Below are 4,016 nucleotides of genomic sequence, written 5' to 3'. Positions count from 1 at the left end.
TTTTCGGCCCCGGACAGAGTCCCGGCTCTCTCGCTCGCCTCGTTGGTACCTACTGATCCGGCGGAGGTGTTCTCCGGCGGGTAGCGACACGGACGGCCGAGGGCGCGCTTCACCCAGGCTTCAACCATCTCCTCCCCGAGCCCCTGGAAGTGCCGCTGGGCCGCGGGCGCCCCGGTCCGCACTCATCCGCGACACTTCCGCGCTGGAGTCCGACGCTCGCCGGCCGCGTCCCCCGGCCCGCGGGGGCCCGGGGGGAGGCCCGACGCGTGCGGGGGGAGGCGGCGGGCGGCGGGGGCGCCCCCGCGCCACCCGACGGCGCCCCCCGGTGGCCAGAGGCGGCTCGGAGCGAGACGATCGGGGGGGAACGGCGGCGCGTGACCCGCCCCGGCCCCCTTGGCCCAGCGGACGGGCAGGCGGCTCCCGGGCGACCCCCCGATCCCCGCCGCGGCGCCCCCCGGTGGCCGCCTGACGCCACTGCGGGGGGTGCAGATTCCGTGTGTCCTCTCGGATAAAAACAAAAGAAACGATTCCCGTCGGGCCCCCCGCTGGCCGGTCGAAGGGATGACAAAAATAAAATGAAAAAAATTTCAAAAAAGCACTCGCCCCAAACAGACGAAAGGTACCCGGTCCGCCCGGATGAACCCTCCCCCGTGTCCCCGCCGCGGCGCCCCCCGCTGGCCAGCCGAGGTAATACACGATTGAGAGGGGGGGAGTGAAAAAAAAAGGGCAAAAAATGAAAAACACCCCACCCATTTGAATGCAAAGTCCCGGAGCGGCCAGGGGTGGACGCCGGTCCGCGCGCACGGCGCCCCCCGCAGGCCAGTTGAAGGGAAGAATGGAACGAGACTAAAAGATAAAAAAATTTCAAAAAAGCACTCGCCCCAAACAGATGAAATGTACCCGGGCCGCCCGTGTCCCCGCCGCGGCGCCCCCCGCTGGCCAGCCGAGGTAATACACGATTGAGAGGGGGGAAGTGAAAAAAAAGGGCAAAAAATGAAAAACACCCCACCCATTTGAATGCAAAGTCCCGGAGCGGCCAGGGGTGGACGCCGGTCCGCGCGCACGGCGCCCCCCGCAGGCCAGTTGAAGGGAAGAATGGAACGAGACTAAAAGATAAAAAAATTTCAAAAAAGCACTCGCCCCAAACAGATGAAATGTACCCGGTCCGCCCGTGTCCCCGCCGCGGCGCCCCCCGCTGGCCAGCCGAGGTAATACACGATTGAGAGGGGGGAAGTGAAAAAAAAGGGCAAAAAATGAAAAACACCCCACCCATTTGAATGCATAGTCCCGGAGCGGCCAGGGGTGGACGCCGGTCCGCGCGCACGGCGCCCCCCGCAGGCCAGTTGAAGGGAAGAACGGAACGAGACTAAAAGATAAAAAAAATTCAAAAAAGCACTCGCCCCAAACAGATGAAATGTACCCGGTCCGCCCGTGTCCCCGCCGCGGCGCCCCCCGCTGGCCAGCCGAGGTAATACACGATTGAGATTAAAAAAAACCAGGCAAAAGACAAAAACACACCACCGATTTAAATGCAGTGTTCACGAGCGCCAGTCCGCGCGCGCGGCGCCCCCTGCTGGCCGCGTAAAAAAAAAAATAATAATAATAATAATCCACCGTTGTGAATTTGCGATGTGTCCGGTACGGCGGCGGCGGGGAGGCGTCTCCCCTCGTCGGCGCACCCTGGTGGGGGGAAATAAATGAAAGGGAAAAAAAAAAAAGAACAGCCCGGGCTCTCGCCGGCTTCCGCAGCCCGGGCTCCCTCCGGCTTCCGCGGCCCGGGCTCCGTACATACAGACAGCAAATGAAATAACGGACGGATGGATGGAAGAGAAGAACAGCCAGGGATCTCGCCGGCTTCCGCAGCCCGGGCTCCAGCCGGCTTCCGCAGCCCGGGCTCCCTCCGGCTTCCGCGGCCCGGGCTCCCTCCGGCTTCCGCGGCCCGGGCTCCGTACATACAGACAGAAAATGAAATAATGGAAGGATGGAAGAGGAGAACAGCCCGGGCTCTCGCCGGCTACCGCAGCCCCGGCACCCGCCGGCTACCGCAGCCCCGGCACCCGCCGGCTTCCGCGGCCCGGGCTCCCTCCGGCTTCCGCGGCCCGGGCTCCATACATACAGACAGCAAATGAAATAACGGACGGATGGATGGAAGAGAAGAACAGCCATGGATCTCGCCGGCTTCCGCAACCCGGGCTCCAGCCGGCTTCCGCAGCCCGGGCTCCCTCCGGCTTCCGCGGCCCGGGCTCTCTCCGGCTTCCGCGGCCCGGGCTCCCTCCGGCTTCCGCGGCCCGGGCTCCCTCCGGCATCCGCGGCACAGGCTCCGTACATACAGACAGCAAATGAAATAACGGACGGATGGATGGAAGAGAAGAACAGCCAGGGATCTCGCCGGCTTCCGCAACCCGGGCTCCAGCCGGCCTCCGCAGCCCGGGCTCCCTCCGGCTTCCGCGGCCCGGGCTCTCTCCGGCTTCCGCGGCCCGGGCTCCCTCCGGCTTCCGCGGCCCGGGCTCCCTCCGGCATCCGCGGCACAGGCTCCGTACATACAGACAGCAAATGAAATAACGGACGGATGGCTGGAAGAGAAGAACAGCCAGGGATCTCGCCGGCTTCCGCAACCCGGGCTCCAGCCGGCTTCCGCAGCCCGGGCTCCCTCCGGCTTCCGCGGCCCGGGCTCTCTCCGGCTTCCGCGGCCCGGGCTCCCTCCGGCTTCCGCGGCCCGGGCTCCCTCCGGCATCCGCGGCACAGGCTCCGTACATACAGACAGCAAATGAAATAACGGACGGATGGATGGAAGAGAAGAACAGCCAGGGATCTCGCCGGCTTCCGCAACCCGGGCTCCAGCCGGCCTCCGCAGCCCGGGCTCCCTCCGGCTTCCGCGGCCCGGGCTCTCTCCGGCTTCCGCGGCCCGGGCTCTCGCCGGGTGAAGATCAGGCGAGAGTAGGGGTGTCCTCCGCTGGACGGGAAGCCCAGTCCGTGGAGCCGCCGCACGGACCGGGGGTTGACCCGGCCGGGGACGGGCAGGAGGCGAGGCCCGGACTCGCTCCCGTCCAGACGGCCCGAGGCCCCTCCTCCCCTCCCGGTGGACCCGCCCCCGACTATTAAGCCCGGCCAGGGAGTCCACGTCGGCCCCCGGGCGGACCAGGGAAGGACCCCCCTTCCGCGCTCCGCCGTGCTCGGAGGCGCTGACGCGCCGGGCGGACGGGGTGCCTCCGGCCAAGTCCCCGGCCGGGACTTGGCTGGCTGGCGAGCGAGGGAGGGCGAGGGTTAGGGCCTCGCCAGTCCCCCGCCCCGGGCCAAGTCCCCCGACCGGAGCGGAGCGAGCAGGCCGCCCTAACCCCCCCCCCCCCCGGTGGCACCGCAGCACCGGAGATTATTCGGGGAATGCTCCACAGCGCTGCTTTGGAAGTGTTTGCTTTAAACACACTCTGAATTGCATACACACCGAAACCCATTCCAGTCTGGTAAACGTGATTCTCTGGGACTTGCGAGAATTGTATGCTGGGTAGTTGAGACATGACTCCCCCATCACCTCCCAGGGTCAGACTCATGGGGACCTCATTTTAGGTCCCCACCATGTCGGAGGTCCCGCCAGTGTTGGTGTGCTGTCTGGCCCTTGTCCCCGTTAGGATATATAAACAAGTGCACACACACACACACACACACACACATATATATATTTACACACACACATATACTGAGAACCATGCACTCTCCTTAACACAAATGGGACAATTAAAAATAAACCCTATCATACACATCATCATCATATCTCTCTCATACACTAGAGATGTGCACTTGAAATTTTTCGGGTTTTGTGTTTTGGTTTTGGGTTCGGTTCCGCGGCCGTGTTTTGGGTTCGACCGCGTTTTGGCAAAACCTCACCAAATTTTTTTTGTCGGATTCGGGTGTGTTTTGGATTCGGGTGTTTTTTTCAAAAAACACTAAAAAACAGCTTAAATCATAGAATTTGGGGGTCATTTTGATCCCAAAGTATTATTAACCTCAAAAACCATAAT

The sequence above is a fragment of the Pseudophryne corroboree genome, chromosome 1 (assembly GCF_028390025.1).
Source record: "Pseudophryne corroboree isolate aPseCor3 chromosome 1, aPseCor3.hap2, whole genome shotgun sequence".
Lineage (NCBI taxonomy): Eukaryota > Metazoa > Chordata > Amphibia > Anura > Myobatrachidae > Pseudophryne > Pseudophryne corroboree.
Note: the sequence above shows the minus strand (reverse complement) of the source record.